This window comes from Cupressus sempervirens, chromosome 10 (genome assembly GCF_028749045.1).
Source record: "Cupressus sempervirens isolate cs-2001-9-10 chromosome 10, ASM2874904v1, whole genome shotgun sequence".
Taxonomy (NCBI): Eukaryota; Viridiplantae; Streptophyta; class Pinopsida; order Cupressales; family Cupressaceae; genus Cupressus; species Cupressus sempervirens.
This window is the reverse complement of record NC_143127.1, coordinates 193,435,529-193,456,746: the sequence shown is the minus strand read 5'-3', so window position 1 is coordinate 193,456,746 and position 21,218 is coordinate 193,435,529.

Genomic DNA, 21,218 nt, shown 5'->3' with positions numbered 1-21,218 from the left:
TTCAAATGATGGCAATGTCACTCAAGAAGTGGGTGACTCCACCATTTCCATTTAGATCCATAAACAAGGATATGGAACTGCATCTTCAAGTGATATCTCAAGCAGTTCCAAATGAAAGAAATAAAAATGATCAAATCAATATTCCAAATACACAAGGATCAAAGAAAGCATATCCTTCATTGAGTTGCATCTACCGAGGAAAGTCAATTGAAGACCTTGCCGAGCTAGGTCAGGAGTAAGGAAAGTTTTGTTCAATCACCGAGCTACAAGCTTCTATCGAGCAATGAATGATAGCATGTCAAGCACTATGTCATCTTAGCTACCTTCATACCAAGCATTTATGGCAAAATTTTCATCAAAAGGGTAGAATTTGATTTCATTCTTCACCATGATTTCAGAGCTAAGAGATTTCTAGGTGCACTCAAGAAAATTCCAAGCGATTTTCTAGCAAAGAATTTGTTCAAAAAAATTTCTTACACCTACTAAGTAGCGATGGCATCTAGGAGTAGTAGTAGTAGCAAGGAAAAGAAGGGTTTGGAGATGCTGGTAAAGGGCATAGAATGTTAGGCACCTAACTTCAAAATTGTTTCAGCCATTAAAGAGTCACTTGACCCTAATGGAGCTCAATCCCAAATTCCACCAAAGGTACTCATCATAAATGATATTCATACACATTTTAAATGTTATATTCAAGAGATTGGAAACCTAGAAATGGACAATGCCCTAGGAGAAATGAGTGTTGATGACTCTTTGAAACCTGAGCATAAGCATCTAGAGACCAAAGGATTAACCCATATCTCGCATATGCCAAGAAGTTTCCAGAGTAAGTGGATCAGGTACATACTTAGTCATGTTAAGAATGGTCAACTATGTTTAGAGTAGCTAGTATTAATCACCAAGAAGATGATTCATAAGATTACTACTCTCCCCATACTTAGCAAAGCCAAAATTACCAAAACCCTAGGTTAGGAAAAACTTCAGAAGAAAACCCTAGGTAAATGGGATGGTAGAGATTTAAAGGTTAGCACTATCTCTAATGTTGAATTAAGGTTTGGAATTCACATCATTTCTCACAAGATTTATAGCTCTATTTGTTTGAACAGTAAGTCCTGTGAGGTTGTGGATTTGGCATTCAAGATTGTGAAGAAAAATCTAGAATTTGATCTGTCAAAATTATTGTTGAAACAATTGAACAAGAACATGGACAAAATAAGGACCTTAAAGAATAATCCCTATAAATTTGGCTCCCTGTTAACTTTTTTATTTTTCTATGTTCAAAAGTTCTTTCCATTAAAGGGCTTAGTTGTATGGAGAAAAGACACCCCAATTCTATATCAGATTAATGAGTTTATTGCTGAGATGGGTGAAAACTTTGAGAAGGTTATGGATAATTACTTTGAAGACTTGAAGGAAAGAAAGAACAACAGGTTCCAAATTCCACCAAAATTGATTGTAGACTACAAAGATGATGTATGCTTCATGGTTGACTATGATAGAGTATACATTCAGGCAATTAGACCTTGAGTTGCATGGGTAAAATCTCTTCCTTATGAGGTCAATATTGATGAAACTAGAGATATTATTAAAGCACTGGTGAATGAGCCTGTAGATCCTAAGCTTCCTATCTTTGGCACTTATGATGAAGCAAAGGCTAAAATTGAGCTTGAAATCAAGCTACCCCAGGCTATAAGCAAAGGCAAGAGGAAGATAGAAAAATTGAAAACTACAATTGGCCCTCTAATGCTTACTAAAGGTAAAGGAGAGGATGAAGAAGAAGAAGAAGAAGAAGGAAAAAATTATGAATATAAGAAAGAAGAGGAACTACCAAAGGAGAAAGGAAAGGTGTCTATCACCAAACCTCAAAAGAAGCTAGTTGTTGTATTGACTAGGAGAACCAGGGAAAGCAAGCAGGGAACTGTACTTGTCAGGCCTCCACTCACATTTGAGGAAAGACTAAAATAGTTAAGGATTGGAGCAGGTATCGGCAATTTTAAAGCTCTCAAATATGAAACTCAGACTCTTGTAGAACAAAAGGAGATTGAAGACTTGGTAAAGGAAAAGTTAGGAACTTGGAAATTCTCTCCTGATCAATTTATATCTCAAATTCCAAAAGTACTTCTTGACAAAATAAAGGTTAGATGGGAGAACATGGTACAAACTATGAAAGAAATATTTGAACAAAAACTAAAGGAATTAGTACCCAGTCTGATAGATGTAGAAGTCAAAAAGGCATTGAAAGATCATGAAGGAAGAATGAATAAGAGATTCAATACTTATCTTATATTATTAAAAGACATTGAATTAGTTGTCAAAAATGCTATAGATATTTGGAATGATGCAAATCATCTCAGGAAGCCATTAGATGATCCTGTTGAAATTAAGGATGATGATAGCAGTGATAATGATGATTTTGATAACAATCCATATATCATAGTTACACCATGAGAGCTGCATGCACTTATGAAAGAAAAAGAGGAAGAAGACAAGGAGGAAGAGGAAGAAAAAGATGAAGATGACTTGAAAAGAATTGTAGTAGTAGTTATTGCATCCCTTCCTCACTCTCCACCAAAGACTACTAAATCTCCTATGGAGATAGCTTCTGCAAGTGAAATTGTGAGCACAACAACAATCACTTCAATTGCTTAATCTTCACTAGCCATATCCCAGCTATAGGTATCTAAAATAGAAGTGCCAAGCACTTTATCTACTGAGTTGCCTATCATGTCTTCAGCTACCAAGTTAGCTACCTTAGCTCCTTCACCATCAGTTAGTGTAACAGTAAGTTCTACAATTTTGTCTCCATCTATTCCAGTAAGTTCTATAGTTTTGTTTTTGTCATCATTATCTATATCCACTTCAACTCTAATCAATTCAGATACTACTATGGGTACTCTACCAAGTGTGACACCATTTTTGGGAAGTGTTTCAATTTTTGATCCTATTAGCACTTCTATTGGCATTCAATCCTCGAGTCCTATCCCATTTTTCACTGCTAGCCCTTCTATCTCCACTATTGTGTCTATTCCAAAGGTCAAACTAGTAATCATAGAAGTCAAACAAAAGAATCCATTAAAACTTTTGATCACTGGAAAGGAAATTGAAGAAGACATTGACTTAGACACATAGATAGTGATACCAAAGATTGAATTTGACATTGCTTCCATTGAAGAGATGAGGTTAGCTAGTCAAATCATAGAGATGAAAGCTACACAAAAGTAGTTAAGGTCTAAAAAGGATAAGGAGTACAGAATAATTGAGAATGCCAAAAGTATAATTATAGAAGCTATAGGTGTTGAAGTAGATTCCACTCAACACATTTTGATTCAGTTAGAAGAGGTAGTACATAAATCTAATGAAGATCCTTTCAGACAAGAGAAAATAATTGAAAAGGCTGAAAGGAAATTTGATGACAAGGTGCTAGAGCATATTGCTCAAAAGATAACAATCAAGCAAGTTGAATTGTCCACACTTTTGGGTAATTTTGAAAATTCTTTTAATAATGTAGCATCACTTTTTGCCAAACTTTGTGATGTTTTTGGTTTTACTAAAGAAATAAAGGATAAGCTAAATAAGATTGACATTGATATGCAATCAAGTGCATCCAAGCTAAAGGTGGACTCCTCCTCCACAACCTGCCATCACATCAAAATTAGATATTTGATAGATGTGTAGGTAGAACTATTGAGAGAGGAAGCAAGGATGCAATCTACACTAATAGACATCCAAAACATGATCCTTCCTATCAAGGATATAATGCAAAAATGTATTGCTCATTGCAAAACATTGGTCCAAGATCAGAACTTATTAGTGGCTGATCACATGATCTAATTATTAGCAAAAGTTCAAATTTCTCTCTCCACTTGTCAAATTTTGTAGTAGACTTGGGATAATACTTTTTCCACCATCCTTAAGGTACATCAAGATTTTCTACCTAACTTTGGTGTAGCCATATAAACTATATATGTAGTTCTTTGGCATTATTGTCAAAAAGGGGGAGAGATTCAACATAATAAATGAGGAGAGTTATTAGTATAAGTGAAAGGGGGAGTTAGCACTAAATAGAATTAGCATGTGTACATAAGTATCTTTGTATATACATTATAAGTCATTAAGAAGATATATGTAGAAATGTATATGCAGCAGTCCTACAAAGAGTTCTACAAAGATCAATTTTGAAAAACCAAAATTCAGTGAGTCAGGTTATGTACATATTTTTTGGCTTATAAGTGATTTGTCACTAATGCCAAAAGGGGGAGATTGTTGGCATTAAGTTACTATTGCCATTAGTGACAACACTTATCGATATCAGTATAACTACCGAGCATCTCAGTATCCACTGAGAATCATAGTTTACACCGAGCATCTTAGTACCCACTAAGCATCTCAATGTCTATAGAGCAGTCAAACTGTGTCATGAGAATTCAGTGTAAATCGAGCATGGAAGTTATAATGTTTACCGAGTAAAGCTCATCGTGGAGTATCTACCAAGTAACACTACATCTACCAAGTCACCCATCACCAAGTTCAGAATGACATCAAGTGATTAGTATGGACCAAGCCTTCACTTCTATCGAGTGCATGATGATGTTGAGTAATGCAGTGGACACTGAGTATCAGAAGGTCGCTGAGTTAGTTTAATGAACTTGAGTTATTTACTATTGGGCTGACTTAGTAATGTTTTGTTCACTTGTGTTTTAGCTAATGTTGCAATTATAATTATTGGAATGATATATATATATATATATATATATATATATATATATATATATATATATATATATATATATATATATATATATATATATATATATATATAATGTATTATATCATTTACAATGCATGCATGAGAGTATTAAGACATAGACATGTAATGTTTTGAGAAGTGTAAATGTGAATCAGTAGCAAAGCAGAATACTCAGCAAGGTCAACAAGGAATAGTAAAGATTCATCAATCACAAAAGGTGATCTGTACTTCAAGGATCTAATCAGCAATCAAGTTGTAAGTCAAATCTACTATTTCATCCTAACAGGTGAACTAGTTTCTAAATCCTTTAACAAGGTAGACTTAGCAGTCTTTTGTAAATATCTTAACCGAGTACATACTTCATTGTATGTTTATAAATCGTCTAACAAGGTGGACCTAGCAGTCCTTTGTGCTCCTAACAGGATAGATCACTAGAAGTGGTCAATGTAAGCCTTAACAGGCCAACTTTATACTGTAGTATTGAAGTTTTGTGGGTATCATCCCCACCCCAATTTTAACTTCTATTTGGAATGTTTATGGGTCACCAAATCACTGTGTACATGTGTTATGAATGTTTGATCTCTCATACATGTAGCAGATTAGAAGAATGAATGGTGAATAGTATATATGATTAAAGTGTTGAATTGAATTAAAATTTTGAGGTTACTGATTCACCCCTCCCCTCTCAGTAACCTGTCATATCTTAAATATTTCCAACAAATACTAAGTGTCTAGTATATGTAGCTAACCTCAGAAGCATAGTATATTAATTCTAGAAGAAGTTATGCAAGTTTTAGTGAAGACTGTTATGAGATAGAGTTTACATAAGCATGTTCTAGTAAACTTGTTATATCTCTTAGCAGAGTTGTTATTCTAAGAAGATGAAGTTAAAGATGTAAAGAATACATTATAAAGATGATGTAGCTAAGCTTACTCATCATAATGTTACACATATGGAAAGTTATTCAAGTTGCAAGGTGAAAGATTAATGTTATCCCCAAGTGTAATGTGTTCTTAATGAGCTCCTATAATAATTAATTGAGAAGGTGTAATAGTTGACTCATGGAATTGTTTTATGGATTTGGTATAAAGGAAGGACATTTTTCTTTGTTATGTATGAATGATTTCAAGAAGCATGAAAAGAGAAATAGAAGAGAAACAAGATGATATGCAAGGATAAGTAGAGCAGAGTGAAGTTGGACAAAACTTTGTTGTCGAGGTTTTATTGTTTTAACAAGATATAGGAAAGGAGTTAAAGTACAATATAGAAAATTATTCTACATGGAATAGTTGAGAGATCAATTGGACAATGATTTCATTGGTCTTGCCCTAGAAGCTAGTTGGATAGTGGGTCCTTCTACCTTCTACAACTCCTAATAGAGTTGGAATCTCCTAATAGGGATTCAAATTCTCCTATCAAGGACTCATATGCACTAAATGTTGTAATAGATTCCTAATAGGGTCCATCCTCTAACAAGGAATATTTATATTAGTACATCATCTTGTGGGCATCATTCCCATTGGGGTTTTTTGTATAGTCAAGTGTTTCCCTAATTAACATATCTGGTGTAATTGTGTATGTTCATTTTAGTATGGTTGCTATTTAATTTGATTGAATGGTTAAGATTATTTAATGTTGCTAATTATTGGATAATTGACTCACCCCCCTCCCCCTCCAATTTATCTTGGTCGACTATTATTTATAAAAATTGGTATCAAAACATTAGGTCCTTGAAGATAAAATTTAATAACTTTGGGAGATCCATGGAAAACATATTCAAAAAAGATAGTCCTAAGTTTTATAGAGAAAATTTTGATACTCAGATGATGGAAATTCTTGGTGAGTTATCAGATTCATGTAAAGAATAGAGCAATCAGTTTATAGATTCAAAATCCTTATGTTGTATACAAGAAAATAGAAGCACAAGAAAACATAAATCTAGATCCAAAGAAGACATAAAGATAAAGGAAGGTATTGATTTACTTATGTAAATAGAGCCAAAAGGTATGAAAAATTTTGTTTTTTGGACATGTAAAGAGTTTGGTCATTTTTTGACTAGATGTCCTAAGAGAATAAGAAAAACTAGAAAGAGTTCACTTTCTGATAAAGTTGAAGAATTTAAAGCAAGTATGGAAAGATTCTTGAATGACTATGATAATGAGCCTAAATTAGTTAATGAAGAGGAAGTAATAGAAGAGACAACTTTGGTAACTATTGTTGAAAGTGCAAATGCAAGAGTTGATGAGAAATTGAAGATACAAGAAAGAATAGTTGACTACAATTCTAATGATGAGAATTTTGTTAGTAAACTAAGGAATGATGAAGCATTCTTTGAAACTAGCAATAATATGTAGAATGAAGGATAGCTAAGGAAGGAACAAATCTTGAAACCTTCAAAAGAGCTAAGACTTGAGATAACAACTCCTACTTCTGGTAAGAATATGACAAAGAATCATCTACTAGAGTAGATCATCAGAAGAAGAGATAAAGGTGTGATGAAAAGAATAATAATAAATGAAAAACTATGTTTGGTATCTCAAGTTGAACCAAAGAATGTAAATGAAGCATGTAAATATGACAATTGAAAGTAAGCTATAAAAGAAGAATTGGACTAGATAGTGAAAAATGAGAGATGAGAATTGGTCCCTAGACCAATAGACAAGAATATGAAAGGGGAAAAATGGGTATTTAGGAACAGGATGAATGAACAAGGTGAAGTTGTAAGGAACAAAGAAATATTGGTATGTAAAGGTTATTCACAACAAGAAGGAATACACTATGAAAAAACCTATGCTCATGTGGCAAGAATAGAACAAGTAAGGTTATTCTTAGCATAGACAACACATAAGAAATTCAAAGTGTATCATATGGATATCAAGTCAACATTCCAGAATGGAGAACTTGAAGAAGAGACATACATAGAACAACCTAAAGGTTTTCCTATAACAAATGACAAGGATATAGCATGAAAATTGAAGAAACATTGTATGACTTGAAGCAAGCACCCATAACTTAGTATTCAAGGTTGGACAAGCATTTAACAAAACTTAGATTTAGCAAAGGTATGATAGAGAATAATTTATACTAGAAAGAAATTGTTGATGGATTGATGATTTTGGGAATATTTGTTGATGATATCATATTTGGAGGAAATGATGATGAAAGTGATAAGTTTGTAGAAGAAATGAAGAAGAAATTTGAAATGAGCATAATAGGAGAAATAAAATGCTTCCTAGGATTATAGATTGTGTAGGACAAAGAAGGAATCTTTATTTCTCAGATAGAGCATTTGCAAGATATACTAAAAAGGTTTGGTTTGGAAACATGTAAATCCATTGGAACACCTATGGTTACTAGACACAAGTTTTATACAAATGATGAGACACCTACCATTGAGTAGAATAAATACAAATATATGATTAGAGGATTGCAATATTTGACTCACATAAGGCTAGATATAGAAAATTTATTTGGAATTGCTACAAGATTTCAAACTGATCCCAAAGAAGCACTTTATGCAATAGTCAAAAGGATATTTAGATATCTGAAAGGAACATCAAAGTTTAGATTGTGGTATGATAGATCTAATGATCTCACTTTATATGCTTACACTAATGTTGATTAGGTAGGTAGCATGGATGAAAAAAAGAGCACCAGTGGTGGAGCCTTTTCTCTTGGAGGAAGATTGGTTTCTTGGTTAAGCAAGAAGTAAGATTCTACCTCACAATGTTCAATAGAAGTAGAATATGTTGTAGTAGCAAACAATTGTGATCAAGTTGTTTGGATGAAGCAGATGCTAAAGGATATAAAAATAGAATTCAGTGAACTTGTTATCATACATTGTGGTAACACAAGTATAATAAATATGTCTAAGAATCCAAAGTTGCATTCATGACTAAGAACATTTATATCAAATATTAGATGTTGAGAAAGAAAGTTTTAGAAAAGGAAATTAGATTGGAGTATGTAAGAAACAAAGAGCAGATTGCAGATATTTTCACCAAGCCTCTTCCAAAAGAGATTTTTGATTATATGCGAGGTATGCTAGGGGTTATGCCTCTTCCTACATTAGAGTAGATGATTCAAGAATGCATTAGTCTAGTGTAACATAGCACTATTATTTGCTTGGATTGAATGCTAATGCTTCTTGTATGGGAAAGTATCTATGATGGATAGATTCATCTAGGACTCTTGATAGATTTTGTTTTCAACAGTATCTTTGGACACTTATGCAAGTCAAAGTTAGTTATTGCAGAGATTGATGGTTGCTGAAACGTTTGACATTGATGTCAATGGGGGAGAAATTACAACATGAAAAGTAGATCACAACATGAAAAACAATTTGATGTAGAGCACACTGAGGTATATCAATGGAGGAGGATGATTGATGAAGAGGATTTGAAAAGAAAGGTTAACAGTCTTTTGCAGTTGGTAGTTTTGGAACTAGATGTTTTTCATCTATGTTTTCATCAATACCAAAGGGGGAGATTGTTGGAAGTATGAATGCTAATGATAATTCTATGGGGGAGTAGTTTAGAAACACGATTAGATCATTATCATGATGATATGTTACATTCGTGATTGTGTTTTTCATTAATGTCAACATAGAATTTTTTTGTGGTATTTGATAGAAGAACTACGATAAAGAACAAGTTGGTATAGACATACAATTGAGCATTTTCACTAAGCAAGGTTAAAGGGAGATAATACTAAGAGTCTAGTATATATAGCTAACCTTAGAAGCATAAGATATTAACTCTGGAAGAAGTTATGTAGATTTTGGTGAAGACTGTTATGAGATAGAGTTTACAGAAGGATGTTCTAGTAAACTTGTTATATCTCTTAGTAGAATTGTTATTCTAAGAAGTTGAGGTTAAATATGTGAAGAAAACATCCTAGAGATGATGTAGTTGAGCTTTCTCAACATAATTTTAAACATATAGAAAGTTATTCAAGTTACAAGGTGAAATATTAATGTTATCACTAAGTGTAACATGTTCTTAATGAGGTCCTATAATAATTAATTGAGAAGGTGTAATAAATGACTTAGGGAATTGTTTTATGGGTTCAATATAAAGGAAGGAAATTTTCCTTTATCATATATGGAATGGATTAATTATTGCAAGAAGCATGAAGAGTGGAATGTAAAGATAAGTAGAGTAGAGTGAAGGTGAAGGAAAATTCATTGCCAAGGTTTCATTGTGTGATTTGAAGTTTGATAATTGGATCTGAGGTTTGTGACCTAGTTTACAAGGTCTAGCAATGATTGGTCTAGTTGGTAGGATAAAGGAAAGGAGTTAAAGTATAGTACAAACAATTATTCTACAAGGAATAGTTGAGAGATTAGTTGGATAGTGAGTTCAGTGGTCTTTCCCTAAAAGCTATTTGGATAGTGGGTCCTTCTACCTTCTACAACTCCTAGCAGGGTTGGATTCTCCTAACAAGGATTCAAAGTCTCTTAATATGGACTCATATGTACTAACTATTTTCATAGACTCCTAATAAGGTTCATTCTCTAACAAGGAATATTTATATTAGTACATCATCTTGTGGGCATCAATCCTACTGGGGTTTTCCCTCTGATCAAGGGTTTCCCTAGTTAACCTATATGGTGTAATTGTGTATGTGCATTTTAGTATGGTTGCTGTTTACTTTGATTGAATGGTTAAGATTACTTGAGGTTGATAGTTATTGGATAATTGATTCACCCCCATCTCAATTATCTTGGTGGACTATTATTTCTAACAATGACTACAATTGACATCACAGTTAGGATTAATAGTATCGTAAGCCACCACATTGAAGTTTAAGGGTGGCAAAGTTAGATGATGTGGTCAAATTCTTGAAGACTTTGTGATGTGGAAAAATGAAATAATGTGGTTGGTCCATGTGGCTTTTTTTGGTTGTGAGACTCAGTTGACCTGCTAACTTTGCTAATTCATATGCCAAAATCAATTGGAATTGGGTTTTCTTGTGCAATCTGACCTTCTTGATCAATCCCAACCACTTCCAAATGAATGTGAGGCCAAAAAATGATGGAAATGACACTTTTACACTATATGATTGCCCATTTTGGTTTTTTTTTTGCATTGAATGACATTATCTCTATCACCTCCAAGATCCTTCTAGCTAGACTTTTATTGATTGTGCTCCATTTGAGATTGTTCCATGATTAGATTTCTTCTAGATTTGTAGTAATCACTGAGTGTAGTGGTTGACTTTGGCTTCCATGGTAAGGTATCTTAGTTATGCTTGAGTTATAAAGGAAGATTTTGTAATCTTTATAAGGGTTGATCTTTCTCTAATTCTCTAGCCCGGTATCCTATACTTAATACTATAATTTTTTGTGCCTATGAGCCATTATAATTCTCTTTTGTGTCTCTTTTATCCATTAAGACATTGTGCAAGACTTATTTTCCTCTAGTTAATTTTCTTGCTTATATTTTCAAGTATATGCTTGTATCCATTTTTGGCATTTGAATGACATTAAACGAAGTCTCTTCCTATAACATTCTTGTGTTTTTTGATCTACATGTGGTTATTAGACTAAGAAAGGTATGAATCTATATTCTTTGAGATTATAATTGATTAACTATGAATTTATGCTTAGAGATAGGACCAAACACTCTATTTTGGTACATCGCCCCTTAGGTTAGATTAGTTAGATTTAGTTGCATGCATTCCTTCTCCCTTTTCCTCTCTAAGAGTAATTAGGTGTATCCTAATAGTAAAGGAAGTTGGCCTTCTCTAGAGACTCAACCTAATAGTTCAAGTCCCACAACTTGGAGGTTTTTTCCATGTTTCACAAGGTTTTCCTTAGGTAAAAAATTTGGACAAGGCTGAAAAATTTTGTGACAATAGTTTTTGGCACATCTACTGGCATTGATATTAAAGAAGATTTCAATGTCTACTAGTGTCAAAGAAAGAAGAATTTCAAGATTGATGTTGAGGAAACAATTCTTCTCTTAGTATTTCAAGCCTTCAAGAGGCTCACTTCCAAAAATCACTTGGAAACTCTACATCATTCACATCTAGTTTCAAACCATAGTTGTCATGATTCATTCCCAAAGCTTAAACAACGATATCTTCTAGAGTTAATTTTCAATACCAAGAGCTTCCATTTTCTAGCACTAGAAGAAGAAAGACTAGAGTATCTTTATCACTAGTTAGGAGTGAAGCACTAACACTTACACCTATAAGATCTATTTCCACTCCTCTTGTTGTTAGATCCCAACCTAGAATATTGTTAGCTTGTATGAATAGATCACTTGCCTACATGGCTAGAGCTCATGCTTTTTCCACCTTTAATGGTGGAAGTCCTCTCCTATTAGCCTAAAGACATAACATTTCATTATCAACTCTTAAATTTATACCCGAGTTTATTGGAGAAACTTCCATCTATCCCTTAGAATGTATTCATGAAGTTGCAAATGTTTGTAATATACATGGAATATCTAAAGGCAACATTGCTGTCAAGATTCTAACCTCATCCTTCAAATGAAAAACACTAAAATGGTATAGAGGGTTGCCTCATAACTCTAAAATAGATTGGGATGGATTAGGAGAAGCCCTATGAAAACATTTTGAGGACAAAAGTGACTATCTTTCACTTTTAGAATACTTGATTACCATTAAAAGAGCCCCCTATGAATGCATGACTAATTTTAACTTCAGATTTCAAAAGATATGGAATAGAATGCCTACTATAGTGAAGTCTACCCCTAGTAATGCATTCTTAAATTATCTTAGAGCCCTTAGCAGTGACATTTCCACTAGAATCCAAACAATGGGAGGAGATGCATTACCTAACACTTATGATATAGCAATAAGGGTAGAAAACATATTGATACAAGGAGGTAAAATAGCTCCAAGACCTCCTATGCCTTTCGTCCTTGATATCCCAAATCACCAACCAACCATAGCCCCTATTCCCACACCTCCCACATCACAAAACCTTGCTCTAGCCCCTAAAGCTTCCATATCTTGAAATGGGATGGAGAAAATTAAGGAGATGATGTAGTCTATGATGTTGAACATAGATTAGAGATGCAAGGTGAAGAGAGGAAGTTGGAAGATAGCTTCTCTATGATGTAGAAAGTGAGTAACAAAGTGGTGACTTTAGAGAGACAACAGGCTTAGGGTAATAAGACTCCTCAACTACAATATCAAACTCCAAACAAGGTATGCCTCCAAATCATAATCATGGGAATACTTCTTTTGATCAGAATAGGTAGAATAGTCATGCTTTCACTTCAAATGCAAAATCAATTAGGACCTTGGTCCCTCAAAATAATATGGCTCACCATCAAGATTTTTGTCCCTCTCGCAATTACTCCTATGCCTATTGTATGTGTCAAAAGGTTGAATCTTATTTATCTTTGACCACTCAAGAGCCTGTAGTAGGGTAATCATATAAGGATAGCCAATCTAGAGATGCCTCAAATTTGCACTGATAGGATAATTTCTCTTTCATGAATCACCAAGTGGAAGAGTATTGTAATGTAAACTAGGATTCAATTTCTCACAACACTAGAAGCAAAAGAAGAGCAATTGAAGATGCTACTCCTCCTCCTCCTAATAAGGCCTCAACATCAAATGCAATACCTCATATACAAGAAGAAAATGATCAATCCAATGCTCCCCTGCAACAAGAACATGATAGTAACAAAGGAGATGTGAAGGGCTCCCAAGTTAGTCCATCTCAACCTTCTATTCATCTAGCTCCCAAAGCTCCTACCAAAGCACCTAATTCCTCATTTAGTGTGGAAGACAAGATGAAGAAGACAAATGTGAATATTTTTATGTGGGATGTTGTTGCTACTATACCTATGCAAAAGATGTTGTTGCAACAAGAATCAGAGAGCATTGAACCAAAGGATCAACCATCTAGCATAGAAAGTACCACAAGCCTAGTACAACCATAAAAGGAGGTAGAAACAAAAAAAATATTAGGTCTCCTCCATTTTAGGTTTCTCTAATTATAGGGGATAAGCTAGCCCACAATTTTATGATTGATTCAAGGGCTAGTAGTTCAGTGATGCCCAAGTGTGTTGCTGATGCTTTATAAATAAAATATGAGACCATTGTTAGGGATGTATTATAGTTGGATGGTATTACTATTAAGGCTATATGGATCCTTTAAAATTTTGAAATGCCCTTAAATGCATACCTTGGTTGTACTATAATTCAAGATTTATCAATTGCTAAAGTTAAGCCACACTTTTCCATTTGTCTCTCAAGAGATTTCACTACCCAAGTAGGTGGTTACATATTCTTTGATTGTTCATATATGTTTTTTAGAACAAGATATGGAATGAAGGCTTCAATAAAAGAAGAGCCCTTAGCCCTCAATCATATTAAGCCTTACACTCACAATCTCATCAACATAAATTGCACTATCCTAGAGATAGATGAAAGTGACATATTGAATGAGCCTACCACTTCCTAGAAGAGATGCCTAATTCCCTCTTGGATGAATGAGAAAATGCATATCATCTTGATTATATATCAAAAACCCTAGAGACAAGAGTTGGTAATTATTATATATCAAAAAAGGATACTCTTGTCCCAAAATTTACAAAGACCAAAGAAGATACAAGTCGGATATGGAGCATGTATTTTGATAGATAAATAAATAAAAAAGGAATAGGGATGGGTGTCATATTAGTTTCTCCTACACTAGAAAGGTACTATTTCTCCTTTAGGCTCCAATTCAATTGCACTAATAATGTGGATAAGTAGGAGGCATTGATTCAAGGTCTTCTACTTGCTAAAAAAAAGGAGTTCAAGCCTTAGGTGTCTATGGAGATAGTGAATTAATTGTTAATTAAATGAGAAATTAGAATGTCACCAAGAATGGTTTTCTCAAGTCTTATTAACATATAGTATGAGATTTTCTTGAAAGTTTCAATGAATTTAGCATTCAAAGTACCCCTAGGAAAGAAAATAGACATGTTGATAGACTTGTAGTCATTGGTGTATCTTATAATGTGTGAAGGAGCCTTGAAGATGAGAAGAAGCTATAGATTAGAGTGGTGGTTAGGCTTTCTATCCTAGATAATAATGTTAATTGGCAAGTGTTGGAATCCAATGAACAAATTATGAGTTTATTGTAGAATGAAGAATTTTTTAAATATAGAAATCAGTTAAGGTTACATGACCAGTATGGGGATCAAATCATCAAACTCAATTCCAATAAGTCGCCTAAGGGTCTCATTACCGTAGAAAATATCTTCAATCTTGATGACCAAGCAAGACATAGAGGCATGAACCTTGCTATAAGTAATGATGATCATATACCAATCATGGTTGCTGATGGGAAGACTCTAAACATGGGGAAGGTATTTTCTACAACTAAGCAAGAAAATTTTGTTCATCTATGTTAAGAATTTAATGATGTATTTTTTTCTTGGACATATGATGATTTAGCGGATTTTGACCCAAGTTTGTTTCAACATACCATAGATTTAAATGATAATGTAAAACTTATAAGAAAAAAATAGAGGCCAATGAATCCCAATATTGATCCTGTATATGAGAAAATGTTAGTATGCTAATAGAAACCAAATTTAAATAAAGCTTCTACAAACTAAACAAAATTCATAAACTTCAAGATAGACTAAGATGAACTCTCAATTGAGAATATGAGCCATTAATGGACTCTCTCAATGAGAAGCTCTCTTGTTGAGTAGCTTTATCTAAATGGATAGGATGTATGCTCAATATGCTTCCAAAGGCTTCAATGGATGATTGTGGATTTTTGGTGTGGATAGATGGCTTTAGTATGGATTTGGCTCTCAAAATAGCATTATAAATTTACTTCATGGATTGTGTTATTTTGCAAAGGGGAAGGATCCAATTTATAGGCAAGAGGCTTGAGGGTTTGAGGGCTAAGATGCAAGGATGGGAAAAAGCTTATGGAGGGCTCAGATTGCATGAGAGGAGAGCACATGGATTGTGCTTCCTTATAGCCAATCAAGGAGTGACACATGTCACATGGTGAGAGGATGGAGGAAAGGGGAAGGATGAGTCAAAAAAAGAGGCTCAAGGGATAAAATCTTCATAAAGACCCTCATAATGACTTGTAAGAGCAATAAAAGGGCTTGTAAGAGTCATTTATGACCTAGTGGACTTCATAAAGTTTTATGGTTGAGATATTTTGAGGGTGATGAGAGCAATTTCGACTTGGACTTGATTAGGAAGGTTTTAAGCTTGTTTAGGCTTGTGCAAATGATTAGAGGATGGATTAGGATGGTTTAGGATTAGCTTAGGGATAGGCAAGTGGATGGCATTTAATGAGGGTGGGTGAAGGAGGAGATATTTGTTAACTTTGGCTTGGGTTAGTAAGTTTTAACCCATGTTTAGGGAATGTGACAAGGTTAGGAGGGGATTAGGATTAGGTTTAAAGACATCTTCTAGAAGAGTCTAGACTTTGGATGTGGATAAAGACTTTCTAGAATAGTCTAGAATTTCCTAGGATGAGGATAAATTAGATTTTTAGGAAATAAATAAAGTTTTATTTATTTCAAGGGTTTGGGTTGAGGAGATATTTATTAAAACTTTTTTAATAAACATGAGGATTAATATTTAATCTTAATTAAATATTTTGAGTTGGGATTAGGGGTAGGAAATGATGGGATTAGGCTTTAATCGAAATTAAAGAAGGATTAGAAGATTTTGGAAGAGGTTATTGGTCATAAGGAAATTGGCCAAGTTTTGGGCAAAAAATAAATGTTTTATTTATTTTAGGATTTTTGGTCAATTTATTAATTAAATAATTAATAAATAAGGAAATAATGTTTAAATAAGATTTAAACATTTTTGGGAGGGATTCCTTAATTAAATATTTTTAATTAAGATAAAGGGATTTAATGGCATAAAAATTAATTAATTAATTAATTAATTAATTAATTAATAAATGATGATGTCATCAGGATTTTTTCAGAAAATAAAAATACTTTATTTTCTAAAGGTTTTTAGGTGTCTACATTTTGCCCCTCTTTGATGTGATGCCGCAAGTGGCATGGCATCAAAGATAAGAAAATAAGATGCCCAAGGCTAGAGCAGAAGAGGAGAGAATGGACTATGAGATGCCCCCTCAAGAAGGCAACGGGGAGAGAAAGCGAGGCTTGATGGCTTCTTGAAAAGTACAAGAATCTAAGATGAGCAAGGAAACTCAGATTGGCAAAGAGAAGGGGATGAATTAGCTCAAACTCTCACTATGGGAGAATGATAAAGGAGAATCAGATGCACAAGAGGAAGCAAGCTTAAGACTTTAGGGAAGATGGAGGATGAAAGAGCAGAGCGCTATAAAAAGGAATCCAAGATAGGGAGATGGATGAGGGGATTATAAAGCTGATGCAACATGATTTCAAAGAGTCAGATTAGTGGAAGATGGGTTTCGAAGATCCCTAGGACTAGGATTGTGGATCTCGAAAGATGAGGCTTGGTGGATTGATTGGATTGGTGGATCCCTAAGACTAGGATTGTGGATCCCTAAACCTAAAAGAGTAGATTTATTCAAAGAGATACTAATGCATAAGCTGGGGTAGGAGAGACAGATGCTGGACATGGATGGGGGATAATGGAGATGAAGGAAAACCATTGAAGCTTTTTGAGCGGGGGGGATACTTCAAAGAGAAGTACCACCATGTAGTTGAGCACTAGATTTGCTATAGGACTGTTGGTTAATTGCCAAGGTTACCAAGAACATCAAGGCCTTTTCACCAACTGTCCAAAGGACTGACAAACTAACTCAAAACAAACATGCAAGGATTGCCCCAGTATCACACATGAATCCGAGAGGAAGCAGTGTGGAAATGACACTAGGTAACCCACAAGCAAAAAAGAAAATAAGCAAAAGACATGATCAAGACCTTACACTCTGATTGCCCCATTCGCAGTATACCATGATATGGAAGATCGTGGCAACCTTGAGGAGGAGACAAGGAGATTGCTTGGAAAAGATATTTCAAGACCCAACAGGGAAGAGTCCAAATCAAAAGAAAGTGAAAATCCAAAAGAGAACTGTTTGCCAACAAGATGGGTAGGACGAGGTACTAACGGACCAAGATCAGACATGAGGAAAGCTATATCCTGCAAGGACCTATCGGAGAGCACCTAAGCTGGTGGATTTGGATGAGTGATGCATCTGGCAAGCTGAACTAAGAAAGATAACACTTTGGTCACAGGAAATCTAGCTAAAGGATGCATTGGAATAGCTAACCAAGATGTGTGATGTGTGCAAGATGTTGATCAAGGAGGAACTGACACAAAAGCTAGATAGATACAATGGTACTAAGCTAAAGAGGATGTACAAGCTGACAGACCAAGATATTTACAAGTGAGCTAATCAAGATATGGTACAAGCTAACGGACCAAGATAGTTACAAGTAGGCAAAAGCTCAGGATGATAGGATAGCGGGATGGTTCAATGTTGTGCAAGATGCGAAAGCTAAGGGTGGGGTGATAGCGAAAGATATGGATTTGGCAGGATGCATCCAATGATGATGAGAGATTTTGTGACCAAGGATAGCTAGAGGAGCAGGATGAGATGGCTGGATAGGATGGTAGATAGCTAGGATTATGATGGATATAAAGAGATGACATTGGGTTTGCATGAGGATAGGCTAGAGCTAGATACCAATGACAAGGGAGGATGGACAAGACAATATCTCAAAGGAATATAGTGCCCCCAATCAGAAGATAACATGCGGAAGGAGGTCTTATGATGGATGTGATAGGATTGAAGCTAGGATGGAAAAAGCTGAAGGGGCTAGGGAGATGGATGATAGCTGAGATGATTGGCTGAAGCTGCATAAGATTAGTGGATGGTGTGAGATGGAAGCTAGAGGATGGAGGATAGGTGGATAGATTGGAAGATGGAGTTGGATGTCAAGAGACAACCAAAAGTATGAGGGTGATAGGCTAAGCTGGGGATGGTGGGATTACGCATGACGCTTGTTTGCCAAGTTTTCATCATGGTACTTGTCCAAGGTGCTTGAATTACCAAGTTTTCACCAGTGGACGCTTTTATTTTCTTTTTCTTTTTCTTTTTTTTTTTTTTTGTCTCCTTTTTGACTTTTTGAATTTGGACTTAGCTGGAATGATTTTGGCTTCCTTCAGCTATTTTGGCTTTTTTGGGATTTTTCACTGGCTGTTGGAATGTTCAATTTTTTTGCTAGCTATTGGTACACCGGATGTGTGATTTATGTAATAGATTGGATTAGATGGGATTGATGGTGGGAGATGGAGGGATGAAAAGGTTGGAAAGGAGCATGATATGGGGATGCTTGCAAGAGCAACATTGGCACATGTTGGGATGGGTGTGAAAAGAGCATATGGGGGATAGATGGTAGATGCAGGCGTGATGGAGGATTTGTGGAAGCATGCTTGGGGATATAGGCACCCAAGATCAAGTTAGGAGATGGGGGACATGAGTCACTAGATGGGGGATTAGAAATGGTGGATGCCATTATGCATTGGGTTTCAACTTTTTTCTTAGGGATCCACATGGTTTTTGATTTTCTTTTCATAGGCTTTTGCATTATTTTGCATTCTTTGATTGGATTTTGCCTTTTTGGAGTATGTCTTTTAGAATAGACATATGATTGCCTAGGATGTGGATTTTTAGCTTTATGCATTTTGAAGTTGGAATTCACATTGCTGTGGTAAGCTTTGGGAAGATGGTTACGAGAAGCTTTGTGAGATGGAGATGATATGAAAGAGCATGTAGGGGGATGATGATGGATGATGTGCCTTGATATGTGCCTTTGTTGATCTTGCATAGAAATGGATGGAATAGGACTTTTATGATGGCTGATAGGAGGATGGAGGATGGTAGATTTTGGGACATAGGGACCCAAAATGGATTTAGCAGATGAAGGGGGGATATGGTAGGTTGTTTTGGGTTGCAAACATGGTGGAGGGGGGATGACATAAGATTTCTTGAAGGAGTGATGGGAGGCTGGCATGGTGGGCTTGGAGATAGGCTTGGTTTGGGGGTGTGGTGTACCAACACCTTTAGATGGTGAGCCTTTGGATACATATCCAAGACCATGAAATCCTAGATTTTTTTGTGCAATAATAGGCTCTCTGATTCCTTGCTCTTGTGGTCCTAAACCTTGACCTTGATAATGCCATTGATTGAGCATTTGAACAAGCTGAGGAAACTTTTTGCTTGCAGAAAATGGTAGAAGTGATTTATTAGGTGTATTGCAATGGGGAGATACTGTTCTTAATTCTTCTGCTGAGAGAGGGCCACCGTGGATGAATGTAAGTGAACCAAGAGGGTAGATTATAGATTGTGGAATAGCTTGGATAGGTGGTAATATGGAAGCATGGAGCGGGGGAGATGGAAGGATAGGATCTTGATGTAGCTGGTGGGATGATAAGATATCTTGTAGTGGAGGAGATATGGCTCGAGGTTTTGGAGATGGAGGAGATGGTGACTGCACTATGGATGGAAGATATGGTACGATTATATCTTCATTTATGCTTTGGGGGATGTCAACATGCTTTTGGGCAGGATCTTGATAGGATTGGTTTGGAGTGGATGGTGCGATAGGAGGTGAAGGGATGGATTCTTCAAAGGCAGCGGATGGATAGATGGGAGATTCAGTAGTGGAGATGGGTGAGTAGAAGATGGATGCATAAGGGTCATTACGAGAGATTTGGGAAATGCTTGGAGGCGATGTGGATAGGATTTGGAGGGATTTGATAGGTGGTGGGATTTTTATGCTTGTGGGAAGTGGAAGGATTTTAAGCAATTTGATGGATGGTATGGGGATGATAGCTATGGGAGATGGAGGTGATATTATAGATGGGGAGTCTTCATCACTGACTACTTCACATGGTTGGATTAGATGACATGGCTTATCGACTGTTGGAGGCGACTTTTCTTGTATTTCCTCTAGGAGATTCCTTGGAGACTCGTGTGTCGAAGGTGGAGGTGGAGGTGGATTGATAGGAATAGCTAGTGTGATGGGGGTGGAAGATTGGAAGCTTGGTTGATGGGGTGATGGAGGGGAAGATGGAATATCAGATGGCATGACTAGATAGTTTGGAATAACTCTTGGATTTTGGGGGATGCTTGGGGGAATGTTTCTAAGGCTTTCAATATACCCGTCATAGTCAACAAGATTTTCATCATCATTGGAATAGGAGGTGGCGGGAGCAAGCACAATGCGACCAAACACATCATGATAGGATTGGTACTTCATGCTTTGATGATGAGTTTGATGGGGATGGGGTCTTGTGTATGGATGAACACGGAAGCTCATGGTTGGATTTGGGTTAAGCATAGATTTTGGATTGGCTGATGAAAGATTTCCTAGGGAGAGTCAAAGTTGCATGACAGACCTAAGGAGGATTGGCTAGAGATTTTTGGCTGTCTTGTGGGTGGAAGAATTCAAGGGTATGCTGTCAAAAAGTGAGAGTTTTTCTTTCCTATGTGCTGGATTTGGTGGTGGCTGT